This window comes from Paramisgurnus dabryanus, chromosome 15, assembly GCF_030506205.2.
Source record: "Paramisgurnus dabryanus chromosome 15, PD_genome_1.1, whole genome shotgun sequence".
Taxonomy (NCBI): domain Eukaryota; kingdom Metazoa; phylum Chordata; class Actinopteri; order Cypriniformes; family Cobitidae; genus Paramisgurnus; species Paramisgurnus dabryanus.
In genome coordinates, this window is record NC_133351.1 from 31,613,545 (window position 1) to 31,631,327 (window position 17,783).

General features: G+C 35.6%; 1 long non-coding RNA gene across 1 annotated transcript; it reads left to right on the plus strand.

Moving 5' to 3' along the window:
* The first annotated feature begins 14,180 nt into the window (after nt 1-14,180).
* LOC135782854 (uncharacterized) lies at nt 14,181-17,106 on the plus strand. The gene is made up of 4 exons (XR_010545519.1): nt 14,181-14,275; nt 14,444-14,507; nt 14,574-14,672; nt 16,921-17,106. It is a non-coding gene; the product is annotated as an uncharacterized lncRNA (long non-coding RNA).
* The last annotated feature ends 677 nt before the right edge of the window (nt 17,107-17,783 follow it).

Sequence of the window (17,783 nt, forward strand, 5' to 3'; positions counted from 1 at the left end):
GTATCCGCTTTCTTTTTCAACAAACCGGCGAGTGTACTGAAGCTGATGAAACTGTAAAGAATATATGTCTGGCGTAGACCATAAATCATCACTTCAGCAAAGTTTTGCAAAGTGCCTTCAGAATCAATAAAGAAAGCGCTATAAACTCAGTATTTGAAGAGTGGCCCTTCCTTTTTGAAGCTGTTCACCTGTTTGATTACATGTGTTATGCGATCTGGGAAAACCTGTTGGATGTCACATTGCAACTCAAAAAATAAAACAAATGTCCATCAATTCAATTCTTGGCAAAACGTCACTTTTTGTATCATTAGTGCTATAAAAAGAAAGCGTACTGATTTTTGTTAATTATAAAGAAAAACCTAACTTCGAGAAAAAAGTCCAAAGTTCAGCGTTCCATTTGTGCTGTTTTGTATGGAACCAAAATAATCTAGAAAAGAATACATATACAAAACATAATTTATAAATGCACAGCACAGCACAATTCACATTTACAAAATCAGATTTTTTTTAATTTAAAATGCAGTTCATGAATAGGGCTCGTCAAAAAAATTGATTTTCCGATTAATCGTTTTATTTTTACGTTGTCAATTCAAAATCGATTCTCAAAGACCACGATTCGATTTTTTTTTTATGAAATAACCTGATCTTGTTTGATTGACTGTTCTGACTTTTTTCAGCATACATTTTTCATCTTGCAGCAAAATTCTATTGTATTTAACATAATTGTATGCATTTGAAAATTAGAGATGGGTTCTGTTTTAATGTACCCAATTGTACCTAAAATAAAAGAGTTTAATATACAGGTTTGTGGTTATTAATTTCTTTTTATTAATTACCCACTTGTAAACTTATGTTCACTGTTCTTTTTTATAAATATAGTATTTTTATTAAATCTATATTCATTAAGTTAAATCGAGAATCGAGTATAAAAAAACGTTACGAGAATCGGAATCGTAAATCGAACAGAGAATTGAAACTGAATCGCTTTGATAGCTTGTAAATCAAAATCAAATCGATCTGGAACATCTGAATCAAATCCCAGCCCTATTCATGAACTTATATCATAAAAAAAATATTTCCCCAAATGCTCACACAAACATCTCACCTAAATAAATTCAAAATGTTTTCACAAATATGTATATATCGACGTTTTTCATTTAATTTGCATTACATTTATTTATGTGTACCTAAAATAAAAGAGTTTAATATACAGGTTTGTGGCTCTTAATTTCTTTTGATTAATTACCCACTTGTAAACTTATGTTCACTGTTCTTTTTATAAAATATAGTATTTTTATTAAATCTATATTCATTAAGTTGAATCGAGAATCGAGTATAAAAACCGTTCCGAGAACCGAAATCGTAAATCGAACCGAGAATTGAAACTGAATCGATTTGATAGCTTGTAAATCAAAATCGAATCGATCTGGAACATCTGAATCAATACCCAGCCCTATTTATGAACTTATATCATTAAAAAAAAATATTTCCCCAAATGCTAACACAAACATCTCACCTAAATAAATTCAAAATGTTTTCACAAATATGTATATATCAACGTTTTTCATTTAATTTGCATTACATTTATTTATGATTCATTGAATCTGCATTTTCAAATCACCACCATTGTGGATTGCTTTGAATTTGTGTGTTGTTATTTTTGATTCGAAAGTATCTTTTTTGGACTACATTCTGATTAGCCAATGGCAGTGAGCTTTTAATCCATCAATCACAACACTTCTTAGTGAACTGACTTTAGAGGCACAACGCAGCGCTCCATAGGCCTATTCCACAAAATGGCAGCGGAGAACAGAAGTAGGGAAGCATTTCTTCTGGTCGCACCGACGCCCGCAACGATCGTCATTCATTATCATAATGGACCGCGAACTGCTTGTTTTTTCACATTCATTAATTACCCAAAATAAGAATACCAGATGTTGTCCATTTAATTGATAGTTTCAGGGAGATGTATACTGAAGTCGTTTTACATTTGTTTACAATTCCAACTGGTATTGATAGACCACACTTGTGAGTTATTGACCACAGCAAAAATATATCTCTGTCTTAGACATTATCTTTTAAATTACGTTTTCCTGAAAAAATTTACTTTTGCTTAGGGTGGCCATTTGTGCCAGTTCCGCCGGACACGTCCCGAACATGTTTTCGGGTTCGTTCTCCGAAAGTCGCGTTGGTCGACCGCATACATCATCGAGGTTCTCACATTTCAGTTAAAATACATTAGAAAATTTCTTCTTTTAAGACATAAAATCATTGTAGTTTCATTCTTACCTTGAAATGTAACGGTTGCTTGTCTGAAATTAAACCCGAAATATTAAACCTTGATGACGTATGCGGTCGACCAACGCGACTTCCGTAGAACGAACCCGAAAACATGTTCGGGACGTGTCCGGCGGAACTGGCACGAATGGCCACCCTACTTTTGCCCCTGCTCTACCCTAACTTAAAATAAGGGCTGCACAATAAATCACATGAGATTGTCACATGCATTTCTTCAGTATAGCCGGTTCATTGATTAGTAGTAAATCGCCATCACCTCCTCTAGAACCGGTTGCCCTACTTAAAATGTGTGAAATGTTTACTTGCGGGTTGTGGATTTGAGGTCGGACCCAACAAAGAAGGGACTGGAACATCTTTGATGAGTAGATTGTTGGGGAAATCGGCTTTGTGCCACACTGAAGCAGTCACTTGTGAAGAACAGACGGCTAAAGTCAAACTAATTGTTGTGAAATTTTCCGAATAGATGAACATTAACCATTTGTTTCGTATATTATTGTTTTTCAAAAGCCTGTGCAATGATTTAGTTTCCTGACATCCATCGATTAAACAGCGTTTTGTCGACATGGTGCGATTATCTTTGGGTGTTTGTTCGGCAAAAAGGGGGTAGACGGTGACATGTTTTTACGGAAGTCACAACGGCTTGTGAAAAATCACAACTACTTGAAGCAGGGTGTGTGAATTTGACTGTGAAATAACTCAAAACTCAGTTATCATGTAAAAAGCCATGGGTGCGTTCTCCGATAGCGTTCTCTCTTAGCGCGCTACGAAGACTCAAAAGGTACACCTTAACTACAGGTATACCTTTCCTACGTGTGTTCTCCGAACTATACCTTAGGATGTTGCTTAAGGAAAACCTTCTTAAGTTCGACCTTAGCGGGTGCTGTCCATGGTGGAGGTGCTGAATAGGTTGATATCGATTGCTCGACAATCAATTATTCACTTTATGTAATAGGTTTCGCTGCGTTATGAGATAGCGATGTTCTTTATTAAAGAAACATTTTAGAAATATTCAAGTTAAATTTATTAGGAATATCTGTTAAAAATATTTCAAATTGAAAAACAACTAAATTCAACCTTCTATAATTTATATCAAACCCGTGCAAAACCCGCAACTTTATTTCCAAACGTATCATGTTTAAACTGCTTTAATTCATCCGCTATGCCCTCACTTGAAAGGATAAATTATATTAGGGGTTCCCAATAAGTTCGTTGCCCAGGGGAATAAAGTGGGTCGTGCAAGTAATTGGTTGTGCATTACACTTAAAATATATAAAAACAAACTGTTGTTGTTCATTATTTCACGCGTTTATTGTGCTTGGACAGTGGATGCGCAAGCAGCCTCGTTACAATGCGGATAAAGCTTAATGGACGCATTTCTGGAGCCTGTCTGTATATATATATTATGATTACTTTAGATTTTAGCTTTGATTAGTTTTAATGTGGAAATTGTGTTGACCTTAGGAGATTATAAGCAAGTGCGCATTTTGTTTTGAATGTTTATAAAGAATATGGCATGCAGTTGCCTCAAAGTTATAAAACATTAAAAATAACATGAACAATCCTAATTAGTTTTTTATTTTTTATTTTACCCGATTTATTTATGCAGATAAAATACTTGCCGGTAGACTAAGATTTAACGGATATGAAATGCACAAATGAAATAGTAGGATTCGCTGTATAGCTGCCAGTATCACCAACTCCATCACCCAAAATATATATTTTAAATAGTTTCTTAATCCTGTAGCATTTAATAGTTCGCAGTTGATGTCCCTTTGGAAAACATAATTAAAAATCTAACAACCATCAATGTAATGATGTCTAATTATGTGAATGGTTTATTCTTTAAATATAAAAATATTTGCCTAATAAAACACGGAGTGTTTTTTTTAACAAATATTTAGTTATATAGACTGCAATGTAAGCTTTTATGAAGCCCCTAGTGGAGTCATGTGGGATAAGGTATAGCTAAGAGTGCTCCAGACCAACCTTCCGAACGAACGACTTACAGAAGTGATACGTAACTAAGAACGTTTCGGAAAACACGAATTAGCGATAAGGTACAGCTTAAGGTACAACTTAAGAACGACGTAGCGTTAAGGTAGTTTCCGAGAACGCAGACCATGACATTTCGGATTGGACAATATGGGACCTTTAAGATATTTACATAATCGTGTTCAATTTGGTTGTTTTTGTTGGGTATATTACTGATCATACACTGTGTTAATATTATACTGGATTATTGTTTAAGGTCAAAGATAACATGTTAAATTTTGTTTTTTAGTTCAGTTAATCAGCTTATTTTAAAAAGGAGTCCAGCTGCACTTTTACCACAGTTAGAGTGGAAAGCACCAAAGTAATAAACAACTGTGAGCGTTATTGAAAAGAGTGTACCTCATCTTTGATAAGAAGTGTTTGATGTTACTGTATAAAAAATCAAGTAAATTCTTTATAAGAAAAACTCAGAAGCAAAGTTTTGACTTTATTCGCTTGAGCAAACAAAATTCAGACAATCAAAACATCCAACAGCATGTATCCCCAGCCTCTCTACCTGTCTCAGTTCTGACTCCATCTCTTATGCTGTAACATTGGATACTTTTTATCTAAGGTAACTTATACTCTGCTTGTTACTTCTCTCAACCTTTAAGCCTTCCACAATTCCCTTATTGTTTGGTGTAGCAAAGCACAGCTGGACTCCTTCTCTAATCTAAAATGATGCCGTGCTTGTTACTTCGCTTGGCCTTGGCCTACTTGCAGTGCATAATAACCCTGCTGAAAAGTCCAGATAAAACCAGCATAAGGTGGTGAGCTGGTTTTAGCTGATCTCCCAGCTTGGTTTTAGCTGGTTTTGCTGGTGTAGGAAGCTGGATTTGCTGGTGTAACAAGCTGGTGTAGCTGTCTTTTGGTCACTTTTGAAGCTGGTCTAGCTGGACTTAGCTGGTCAGGCTGGAAGAACAACTGGCCCAGCAGCATGACCAGCTTTGTCAGGCTGGGAGGACCAGCGTAACCCAGCTAGTGCCACCTTAAACCAGCTACCAGCTTATGCTGGTCTTAGCTGGATTTTTCAGTAGGTAAGTAGATAATCAATAATAAAACCAATGAAACCAGAGGGGAAAAAGTCTGGTTTTTCACAGGTTTTATATACTAAGAGCCATCATGGCTCCCTCTGCTGGCCTTCAGAGGCTTCTCCCTCACATCTTCCTCAGGACTCCCATCACCCAGAATCCAGTTTCCTGTTTACTCATTATCTGGACTATATAAACCATGCTTTCACTTACACACCTTGTGAAGTATTGTTAGAACTGTCTGCATACAGAGCATATTATCCTGTCTCTGTTCTGTCTCTCTGTTTTTGACTTGTGCCTGTTTATTGCTAATGATTGTTTGCTGCCTGCCCTGACCTACACATGGATATTAGACTACTGATTTGGATTACCTTTGCTGTTAATGTTTGCCTGGTTGTTCACCCTTGCCTGTTTGTGGATTACTCTTTATAAAACCTGAATTTGGATCTAACTTGTGTATTACAGTGCATGAGATTTTACTTGTTAATTCTACTGTTGTGAAATTCTCTGTGAATGTTGCAGCTCAAGTTCTGTAAACCAAGTTCTGACAATTTCCTTTTGCAAAAATATACATTTAAAATGTCAAATCGTGATGCAATTACCAAGGAATTTTTGCCCACGTCTGTTCTTAAGTTCTGTTGAGACATTCATCCTATTGAGTAGTCTACATCATACAACAATTGGGGCTTCAAACAATTCTCATTTTGATGAACTAAATGCTGTGAAGTGAAAGTGAAGATCTTAAATTTTGTTGCTCCACCAGATTATTAATGTTTTTTAGGGATTTGCAGTTTTTGCTACATGATCTTCTATCCAGTCAAAGCTTAACCCTTTCATGCCCAAAAAGTTATTTTTGTCCAGCAGTTTTGTGGTATAGGTGCCTTACTTGTGCCTTCTAATTGGCTGGGTCATATTGTCTCAGTCTTAATATGCAGTCAATCTTTCCAAATCTTCAACCTATGTTTGACAACATTGTAATTTAGCTCCCCCTCAGCTAATTTAGTCAATTCTTTTACAATCTCTTTAGCATTGTTCAAGTGTGGTATATTAATTAACTAAACTCTTTAGTTGATACTCTTGTCCAGGTGAATATTAAAGAAACCACAGCAAGTCAATTACAATAAAACCTTTTGCTTCAGGAGGGATAGTTAACAGTGTGTGTGTGTGGATTTGGAACTTCCGCTGGCCAATCTTCAACTACATCATTTATATTTCTTAAATCATGTACAAAATGACATTTTGATTTTATGTTTAGCTACAGGAAATATTGATGTGTTACAAAAGCTTATTGTTTAAAAACTCCTAATGCCTCAATGGTGCTTCTAATACCTTCTGTTGTCTTCTGTCACAATATGGGTATTGTTGTTTTCTATTTTAATTCTTACATGTTTTGCTAATTTTCTATTAAACCCACATCTGTATCATGCTGAGTACATAAATTAGGTAGAATCAGCTGCTTAATTTGTCATTATTACACGGCTCTCTGGAATGCTTGATTCTGATTGGTCAGTTGAGACATTTGCAGGTTCGTTCTTTTCAAATAATAACCGCTCCAAAGTAATAACCCATAGCCGGTACTACTTGTACGATTTAAATCGCTCCGTGCCAATAAAGATTACTGTTTGGCGCAATCTTGTGACAAACACTGGACAACCACAACATTTTGACATTAATTTGAACATGTACGGAAAAAACTAAACATTTAAACAGTGGATAGAAGAACGAACAACGACAAGACACAGAGAGCTTACTGAGACTGAACTTGACAAAATAGAGCATGACAGCTACGAAGCCAACACACAAAAAAATACAGAATGGGCATTAAAACTTCTTAAAGACTGGCTAAAAGAGAAAAAATGGAGACAGACAAGTATGAAGCAGAGGATCTTTATAAGGTATTACGATCATTTCACACGGAAGGATAAAAATGTTAATTTAAAACAAATATGCCAATAAAATGTTTCACATTCATATTCATGTCCAGTTTTTTTTCCTTATGTGGCAAGTAGCCGTGTGATACGCGGGATAATGTAGAGGCAGCCGGTAGTTATCGGGAAATAAGCCCCTTCAGTGTGATACAAGACCCTCCACTTCGCGTCGGGTTCTGATCACACTGTCGGGGCTTATTTCCCGATAACTACCGGCTGCCTCTACATTATCCCTTACTTACAAGCCTGCCTTTATTTCTGGGACGACTGCCAAAGGCATCTCTATCTTATCAGTTATGACGACTCCTGACAAAACCGCAGTAAACACAACTTTCTTGTTTCTACTGTCTTTCAAAATGAACAGTATACTTTCTGTGTTTCCCTATTTTATTTTTCCAACTTTGTCATCATGTGGACTAGATTTTTAGGCTCAAATTATTTACCTGCAAAAATAGCTACATGTGGTGCTGAGTCAGAAACCTTTTTTATATGAAATCACAAGTGTCTATCTGTAAAGCTGTAACTTGGGGCCCTATTGTTATAATTCGTTACATTTATAAAGCGCTTTTCTGCAGACCTCAAAGCGCTTTACATATGAATGGGGGATTCTCCTTAACCACCACCAATGTGCAGCATCCACCTGGATGATGTGACGGCAGCCATATTCCGCCATAACATCCACCACACATCAGCTTATTAGTGGAGAGGAGACCGAGTGATATAGCCAATTAGTAGATATGGGGATGATTAGTATCCTAAACTTTTCTGACCCTGCCTCTTAAAAGAATCGGAATCGAGAATCGTTAGGAATCGAAATCAAAACAAGGAATCGGAACCGGAATCGTTCAAAGTCAAACGATACCCAACCCTACCCTTTCCATAGTGTTTTTCAAAAATCAGCCTTTAACCGTCATGTACACAACGTTCTATCATAAATCAACCACTAGATATATATATATATATATATATATATATATATATATATATATATATATATATATATATATATATATATATATATATATGAAGAGTTTGGTTCCAAAACGCAATAAACGCCATTTTTTAAAAAAATGAGTTACTGCCAAAATCAGTATTATATCAGGTCAGTAGTTAAAAGTAAATAATTAATTTTACGCAAAATCCAATACCCGCCGTGATATTCTGTCATCTTTTCTCCCTTTGTTCCCAAAATGCGACAAACGCCACTCCTCCTTTTTTACAGAACGCAATAAATCCATTCCTCCTGATATTACAGCGGACCATTCACGCAATGTAAACAAACATGGCGGCGCGCTGAGTACACGGAATCCTAATTTTCCTCATCTACTTTGTACTTCGTGATCAACAAACAATACAAAATAATACTTTAATAGCATTGCTAAACCTGTGATGGTTTTCTGTGAAGGGAAAGAAACGTAAGCCATCAACATCTAATAATTTCCGCGAGAGGCACTCGGCTGCTTGTTCTCCAGACAGCATCAAGCTTCTCATGCTAAAACATTGACCCCAGAGGATCTTATGAAAACTTTACATTATTTTACTCAAAGTCAACGAAAATCGAGCGGGACCAAAACATTTTACAGCTGATCGCTGTGAAAATGTAAAGAGACGACGTCAAATATAACCGCAGCAATGTGTTCTTAATATAACAAACTAAGTGTTTTGGTTAATGCCATTAATGTTTATTTTTTAATCATTGTATACCACTAGTCAACTAAATAAATATAAAATGGTAAAGATGAATGCACATTTATACATTGATTTAATAGATTTATAGCATTTTGAAATAAAAAACTGTCATGGATTTATTGCATTTTGTGGAAAAAATAATTAGTTTTTATAATAAATCTTTGAAAATCAAGTTATGGATTTGAATTTCTTATGTTTTTATAACCTAAAGATTCTATGTGAAAGTTTGTAACAGAAAATAGTGGTTTTCATCTTGTCACTTTCTTGGTATAGAAAACACGTTTTTACCGAAATTTGTCAAAATGGATTTATTGCGTTTTGGAACCAAACTCTTCATATATATATATATATATATATATATATATATATATATATATATATATATATATATATATATATATATATTAAAAGTTTGGCATCCAAATATGTGATTCCTGTTTTTTCTTACCATGTTACTTTATTAGTGCAGTCTTAGCGGTAACATTCTTAACTCTTTTCCCGCCAATTAGGAGAAAACACTTCCCCACCAATGAAGAGTTTTTCCGGCAATCCGTGTTTTAGGTGTAAGGAAGGCTCAGGCCCCTCTCCTGAATGAGTTACGGTACTTGCAGGTGCGTAATCAAAACAACAAAGACGATCAGCCTGAAGGGGAAGTATCAGAAAAAATGTAGATCATAATGTCATATAAAAATGAAGAGGTAGGCCTATTGGTACAGTTGAACAGGCATTGGAGATGTTGATGGACTCGGACTCCGCAATGCACGCTAAATCGCATGTGCATGTATGTACTGTGGTAAATCGCCATCACCTGCTTTCAGATGAAGTGGCATTTACTACACAAAGCTGTAGTTCACTGACAAGCTGGGCAATTTCACTTTCATTATCAGACATTTGATGTTTGTGTGCGTGTGAGTGCATGCATGTTTGTGTGTGTGTGTGCGCGTAAATGCATGCATGTTTGTGTGTGTGTGTGTGCGTGCGTGCATGTGTGTGTGCGTACATGCATGCATGTTTTTGTGTGTGTGTGTGCATGCATGCATGTTTGTCTGAGGGTGTCAGTGGCAAACCCACTGCTGCAACTTGGCCATGGTTTGTCCTCATGGATGATGTGCTAGGACAAAGGCATTCTACCATCCCTCCTGTCCTAATTGCCTCCATCCCTGAGGACATACCAGGGCCAAGTTCAGCAGTGAATGAGGAGGAGCGACCATCAGGAAAGCAAAAGAATGTGAGAAAGCGAGACCAGTAGGATGCAATGTATGATTTAATAATGTATTTGTTCATTATATTGTTTATTTTATTTACAGCTATATTATCATATACAAAAAACTTCACATTCGTCTCATTTAAAAAAAAAAATCAAACAGTCTCAAGTTATAATTCTAAACAGTGGTCGACAAAACTCAATAATCACCAAAACTCATAAGGAAGAGTAGTATATAAAGCACATTGTTTCAGACAGTTCCTACAAAAGATATTATACTGTAAAAGACACATCATGCAACTTGTTGACATGCACTGTTATCAGCTGTTTGTTGATGGCACAGTTGCTAGGCGACAGGGGCGGTTGGCGTAAGCAGGTGACGCAACTGGAAAAGTTAGACCGTCTCAGTTCTCTTCGTGGACTTCCCAGGCTGTGACCTTAAAAGATCGAGTGCTTGAATTCTGAGTTTGCGTGCTTAGAAAGTCACAGCCTTTGAATTGGGACACAGCTATAGGCTCTTGGTCAGCATTATCAGTTATCATTGGATGTTGATGACCTTAGAAGCCCTGGTCTGGCCCATGCCACAGATTCACTGGGCCACACTGTGATTGTTGTTGTTGTAAGGGTTGGCCTTGTTGTCTTTGGTTGGGCTGCCAGTTTTGTTGATCCTGAATAGACACACACACACACACACACACACACACACACACACGCACGCACAAAGACACAGTAAAACTTAACACACACATAAAGACACACACACACAAAAAGACAAAGTCACAAACACGCACGCACGCGCGCACACACACACACACACACACGCGCACAAAGACACAGTAAAACTTAACACACACATAAAGACACACACACACAAAAAGACAAAGTCACAAACACGCACGCACGCACGCACGCACGCACGCACGCACGCACGCACGCACGCACGCACACACACACACACACACACACACACACACACACACACACACACACACAGATCTCACAGGCACCCAAACACAAACGCACTTCTTATATGCTACCACAGCTCATCCAAACAGTTTTCACACTGAAATTTAATTTCATTCACATGCAACTCATATTACTTTCAGAAATATTCTCTCATCAGTCTGGACCGAACCACAAGAAAAAAAGATTTTTTTTTGCATTTCCCATTCATTTCAATTGGGGTCATTTTTACCCTCAAAGGGCCTCTTTTGGTGAATTTTTTACGCCTCTTTAGAACGACCGAATCAAGCACGTTTTTTTTTTATATAAATCTTGACAGATAATCTGGAAAAGTAAAAAAATCTTACAGTTTTTGCCTATTGCTTACACACTAAATCCGAATGCTTAGACCAAAGCCTCAATACCTAAACTTCTTGTAGCATATGCTTAAACACAGTGTAACCATAGCTTAAACACATTGTCAACTTTGCACTTTGTTTGCAATTCTGTAGCACACTTATTGCGAAACACTACACACGTTTTCTTACATTAGACACATTTTTCAAAAACGAAATCACCTATTATCATTGGGAAAACACTCTGTTCAAAATCCAAAAGTCATCTGGCAATTATAGGCACTTACATACACACCTGAATACACTTGTACAGAAAACAGAACACCAATCGGTCTGAGTCTTAGCACTACAAATAGGCCTCAGATAAGACATTCTGAGAACTTTGCAAGCATGGAGGCAATGCGAGTAAGAGTAAGAGGAGGACAAAGAGAGAGAGGAGTTGGACGTGGATGTGAACATGGAAGAGGACAAAGACGAGGACCAGTGCGGAGACGTGTATCGGATGACATCATGGCCTATCTATGAGGGAGGCTGGGCAAAGAGTCCACCCTAACCTCAGTTGCTACACAGTAGCGTCAATACTAAGAACATTCCGACTGGAGAACAGGTATATCTTCAAGTTTCTACTCCTGTACCTACTGTATGTGTCACATGATTCTGTATCATATTACAGTATTACTGTACAGTACTATTCAAAAATGAATGTAAAGGAGTATCATTGTAATGTTACAATGAGGTGGGATCCATCCAAGGGTGGATTAGGCACACAAGACGATATTTTCCCCGATGCCTAGCCCGCGAGGACATCGCCTGTGATGTCGACGAGGTCTTGTGCCCAGATACGAACAGAGGGAGGGATCCATAAGACCCCCCAGGCCCCCACCACACACATACATGCGCACACAAACACCCCACAATAGCAGTTTATCCAGTATTTGTTTTGTTTTTTATTTTTGTTTTGTGGCTAAATGTGATGACTTGTGGTTCTATTTTTCTTTATTCCTTTAAGAATGTTTTTTTTTTTGGGTAAAAACTCTTGTTTGATTACTGAATAAATTTAAACAAATAAATATATCTTTAAATAAATCTACTTTTGAGTTTTACTAAAGACTGAGTCTAAGAAAATTACGATAAATATAAAACCACAAAGGGTGCAGTGTTATATATAAAGCGGATTAGTGTGTTGCTGGTGATATGAAAGAGTAATTCAAATGGTGCTTGTGTGTATGGTTTTGTTACAAGAATTTCATTTTTAGAAAGGAGTGCTAAGTTTTGATTGCAGTGTTTCATTTTGGCATGGATGTGAGTTGTTAATCTCCAAGTGCTATGTCTGTGTGGCTTGTGTGTAGAATTTTGACATAATGAGCCAAATTTTGCAAAAAGTGTTCAAGCAATAGGCAAAAACTGTATTCCACTGAGATGAAGGGAACCATGTTTTTTAACTAAATAAAAGTGGCTTGGTGGTAAGATTGACCCCAAGGGACTTATTAGGGTTAATTTAAATGTTAAGTTTGAGAACTGTTTTTTCTCATAAATTTTCTTTGGGGGGGGGGGCGGTCATTCGCGCAGTATCCATGATTTTAAGCGGCATGAAACACTTAAGTTAACTCCTTTGTACGAAAATGTCATGTCGTGTAAGTTGGCATGTTCTATTCGAATTGAAATAAATTGTAATGGTGTAATTTTGCTTACTTCTCTTGTTGAATAGTTAGCAAGTTTTAATGGAAATAGAAAATATTGGTTATCTAGACAAATGTGCTCTTGTTTTCAGTATATTTTTATAACTCTTTTGTAATGTCTTAGTTATCAGAGCCCTTCAAATTAGAAAAGTGAGGATGATCTCGTCAATGCTGAGATTTTCATGCATCAACAGCCACAACATCTGGATAAGGTAATGTTGTGTTAACCCTGCTATTCTACAATATTTACTTAAATGCAGTATGCAAGTGTTTGCATTCATGTTCTAATAAAGGTCATTATAGAATTCTCTTCCAATATTGCACTAATTTTACTTTTTTATCTTTTGTCAGGATTGAACAAGAAACAGACAGCAAGGGTTGTCATGTTAGAAACAGAATGACACACAAACACAAGAAACTTCACAGGTGAGAATTGAGAGTGGCTTTTTAAAAACACCTGCTACTTGTTTCTCAAGACTGGTTTATCATTGTCATTAGGAAAATATAAGAAACTAATTTAGGATACAATTGTTACTTTTCAGCACAGCAATTAATTTCATTTCTATGCCACTATTCCTTCTACAGTATGTAGGCCTACATATTTCAAACCCTTTGTTTTCAGTATACAGAGACAAAAGTGAATCCAGTGTTCAGAGTGGATGGTGATGCAAGTTTTATAGAGGCTTCATATTGACAGAAAAAAATTGGTCTTTGTGGTGGTGTACATGACAGCATTTATTTGTTTCTATCTTTATGTATTATGGCTTTATTCATAATTTTTTTAATTGTCCATGAGCTACCCCCAAGCTACCATGTTGTAATAGAAATCCGTAATTTACCATGTTTTTTTTGTGAAGGGTCACCCCTAAAACTTTACAATGCATTTAATATTTGTTTTGTAATCAAATCAAATTCTACTAATCCTAATAATTAAGATGCATTGTTTTGTATTTCACAATTTATGTTTTATTTTTAAAAGGGGCTATGAGTTGTTTTTTATTTTATTATGTGTTTTAAATTGTAGGCAGATCAACATGCAATTTGAAGACGTGTGATAAAATACAGAGAGGTGAAGTCGTGTGTCTTTCCAGATGCCCAAATCATTCCCCCTTAAAAGGTAATGAGTAGTGTCATGACAAAAAATGTAAACATTCTTATTTTCTTTCAAAGTTGTACTTGGGCCACAGTTTTCTATATTTCTAACCAAAACAATACATTTATGTTTCTATACTAATGTAATATGTTTTTCTTTTTCCAAACTTTATCAAATGCAATGATCGCTAAGATGAGCCTGAAGAGGAGATTTGGGAAGATGCCGTTTCATAAGTCGCTTTGCCAGATCACCTGTGGTAAGTTTGTAAAACATATATTAAAAATAGGATTAGAACATCTCCTAATCAAAAGTTTTTGATCAGGTCGCGATGTCTGCTAACAAGATGCCTTGCTGGTCCGAGCGAGTTTAAAGTCTTACACAGACAGTGCAGAGGTTCTGAAGTCCATCTTCAATTTCATTGGTAAGGGAGGGACTACACAAAACACGTAAAGCAACCTGTCAGTGTTTGCTTTGCTAAAGAAACACGCCCAGATTTTGGGAATTTAGCTTATTCACCGTATCCCCCAGAGTTGGATAAGTCCATACTTCTCATCTTTGTGCGTGCTGTAACTCTTGTCTGACGCAGCCTCTGAATAAGCTAAAGCATGTTCCTTTAAGCATCTCATTTGGGGGGTGTTGTATTCATTTGTAACCAAATTGATCAGAAGCACCATTCACTACCAGAGTATTCTTTTATCCTACTATGTAAGTCAATGGTGCTTCTGGTCAGTTTGGTTGCAGACATTCCTTGAAAAATCTTTGTGTTCATCAGGACGCTTTAAGGTGTAGAAACATCTCACTAACCTCAAGAGAAATTAGAGGCAACTGAGCTAAATTGCAGATGTTGTTGCAAAGGGTCTGAATATGTATAATGTAAATGATATGTTTTCTTTTTTCATACATTTGCAAAAGTTTCTAAAATTCTGTTTTTACTTTGTAAAAATATCTAAACAATTACAGTATCATGCAACAACATAACATTTGAAAGTGAAAGGTGTATGATAATTCCTTAGATGATCTTAATTGAACCTCATTGTCATCTTCTTAAACACAACAGCTTTCTTCCTTCATCAGATGGCTATGCAATGTTTCAAGTCAGACTATCAAAGAAAACGCATCTGATGTGCAATAACAAGATTTTTTTTGTACATGGGCTAAAATGCAGCATTTTTTGAAAATTAAATATCTTGTGTTTTTTACCCCTCTTTAGATGTTGTCATCGTATTAAGTACAGCATGAGCTAGAATGGATGGGTGGTGGTGGCCATAAGACTGTCAACTAAACCAACAACAAAATTCATATTTGCAGTTTTTCTTGAATAAAGTTTTTCTATTCAGATGAATAAAATGACTTTTAAACATGATTTTGTTTTCATATTTTATGATTTTATTCTATATTTAGAATATTACACTTCTGCACTACTAACTGGAAACCTAACTGTTTGAAAGAATGTGTTTTTATCCATAAAAAATATTTTTAACAGCTGCTTTCATGTTTATTTGAAAAGGGTAGGCACCTGCCATCTTATTTGTCCACATTTAAACTTTACCTTCTTTAGGTGTTTAGTTTTATGAATGTGGTTGTACTGTTAGTTATGCGCAGCAAGTTGCATTCATATGATAATTGCTTTAAAAATGACACGTTTACAGTAAATAGTTTAGTGAGTATTGCAGTGTTAAGTAAAAATCTATATTTAGTGTTAAAAACAACAAGGAAATAGAAGTTGAAATTGCGTCATGATATCAACCTTAATTCACCTATGTTGAAAGTGTGACGTTGAAACAACGTCATGAAATCAACGTTGAAATTTTTTGCAAAACCAAAGGTAATCCAACGTTGATTCAACGTTGGTACCTGACGTTGATTCAACGTTGAATCAACGTTGAAATGCTGACTGGGACTACTAATTATAATAAATAATCCTTCAAATTCATTAATAAATAAAAAACCCATTTTAATAAAAAAATAATTGTAAATATTTTTAAAGGTTTACTGAAAGGTATTGTATGACACAACAAACATCCTTTTTTTTTTTGGCAGGAAACTGTTAAAAAAAACTGCAACACCCAAAGAAGGAAGTGGAATAATCCTTACTTCTCTAACGCTATGTCAATAGAAAGATTGTTGTTAGTTGTCCAAAAGTTACTTTTTCCCTCTTCCCTTTTTAAATGCAAGTGCTGAGTGCAACTTTGATATCAATACATTACAAACAACTGCACAAAAGCTGCATTATTTGTCTTAAGAGCAAATGTTATTTGTTATTGCACACAGTTTCCAAGAAATACATTTATATAACCAGAGAAAACTATAAATACCATGTATACAAGTTACAGTACACATATCCAGTTCATTAGTAATATATATACAGTAAGATATATCTAGTAAGAAAATGCTACTCTCTTAGATTGATTTCAATCTTTGACATGGCCATACTCAGTTAATACTTCAGATATCAAGGTTATTATTCACAGAATGTTATTTACATTATGTAGGATGATTTTATTGAGAAAACAGTAAATCACAATACAGACTGGGTCACATGTTGTTAAAAGAAAGATGTAGGAATTAAGAAGTGCCAGTAAACACAACTAAGCCATTATAACGACATGATGCATACGACTTATGCATTTATTTTTTATTTGATTTTAAATTGCCTTGTTTTTTTACAGAAAGACTGCAACATGTGTAGCCTGCAGTAGAGGAAGCCACAGAGGTGCTTAAAATGATGTAATGTGATACAGCTCTTGACATCTCTTTATCTCCTTGTCAACAATGTTAACAATGTCAGTGTGTTTCCCACACAAACCCATTACACATTTAATAGTGTTTTGGTCTTTTTGGGGTCTTGACTAACATGATCACTAAAGTTGCAGCTTTATGGAGAAAGCACTGTGTAAAGACTTATCAAAAAACATTACTGAAAAAAAAATGGGTTTGAAGCAACACAACAGTGAGTAAATAGTGACAGATTATCCGTACTCCCTGGAGTCATTAAGATTAGACTGCGACTTTGTTGAGATCTGTGCTGTCTAAACTGTGAGGCGCGGCCCTCCAGTGGGCCATAACGGTATTGCTGGGGATGTAGACCGTGATAAACAATATTTAAATATAATTATAAAACTACTCTTCTAACTTTTCTAGTGTGATTTTTTATTACCTCATAAAAGTAACATGAAATACATCAAAACTATTTTTTTTATCATTATAGGTTATTTCTGTAGACAGACGTATTATTGCGTTAATGTCATATCATCATGTACTGTATAAAATATTATCACTTTAATGTCATATGTTATGGATATCTTTTTTATTTTTATTATAGGATCCTTTAATAATTTTTTTTTAGATTACAGGATCTTATCTGTACTCTACATTATACAAACAATATGTAGATGAATTTGTAGATGCTAGGGGGAGGTATTAATTACAAACAATATTATAAAACTACTTTGAATACTTTATTTAGAGCGATATCGATTCAATAACAAGAAATAAAACACATTTTACACTTGTGAATTTTTGCCATAAAAAT